This window comes from Chiloscyllium plagiosum, chromosome 32 (genome assembly GCF_004010195.1).
Source record: "Chiloscyllium plagiosum isolate BGI_BamShark_2017 chromosome 32, ASM401019v2, whole genome shotgun sequence".
In the NCBI taxonomy this organism is placed as follows: Eukaryota; Metazoa; Chordata; class Chondrichthyes; order Orectolobiformes; family Hemiscylliidae; genus Chiloscyllium; species Chiloscyllium plagiosum.
In genome coordinates, this window is record NC_057741.1 from 5,160,573 (window position 1) to 5,161,650 (window position 1,078).

Below are 1,078 nucleotides of genomic sequence, written 5' to 3' on the forward strand. Positions count from 1 at the left end.
GTGACAGATAATCCTATCAACAACAATGAAGGAAAACAAGTCTGCAATTGAAGGAACACGTCCTCAGATTCAGTCTATACTACTTATAGGATTGAATTATCCAGGGAATTTTCCAATTCATGGCAAGTGTAAGAGGTAGCATTGGTCATCAATGTACTGGAAAAAAGAAGAGATGAGTTGAGGGCCAGAGTAGGACTAGAATAATTAATGCGTGACATATGCAACAAAGGCAGGCATAACAGTGACCCATGTAGGTACCTAGTGCAACATAGTTTATTTGTGGAAAGTGAGTGGAATTTAAATAGAAGTTGTTTAGAATCCTTTTTGTCCACAGATCTTGTGGTTTTACAGCTTCTTCTGTTCTTATTTTAGACTTCCACCATTCAAATCATTTTGATTTTATAAAAATAATGTTTATTATTTTTCAGAATTCAAAATGTATAAAATGAGAATAGTTGTTTTAAAAATCCTACTACACTTAATACACTTACTTCAAACTACAGTTCCCCATTATCCACTGATTCCACCAGATGAACTGTTAAATTAATGTTATCTGAATAAGAATTAGACAAATCCAGACCATTTCCAATAACTTGTTTTAAAAACAACCGATAAACAGGAGTGGTTTGAACAACACCACTGGCAAGAATATCCGTTACATAGTTACAAAACATAGCGTTAATACTTCACTTAAGAGCATCACACAGTTTTATCAGAATGCTTACATTTTTTAATTTACATGACCCGTTGACTGTGTACTGCCAGAAATTTTAATTGTGATATTTGCACTTCTGTGACACTTAAAGACACTTGTTTTTATAAAGTGGAATGTAATGATCAGAAATGAAAAGGTCATTATTAACTGCTATTTCACAATACTACAGAAACTGAATTGTGCAATACAACGTGGAGCAACAGAGAGTTTAAAAAATGAGCAGAATGTAATTTTTAGATCTCTTCTATGAAAATGAGTAAACGATCAATAAAAGTGAAATGTGTATTACTTGTTAAAATTTGCATTTCCTGCATTAAAATTAAATAACTGATTAAGAATTCAAATATACCAAAACTCAACAGC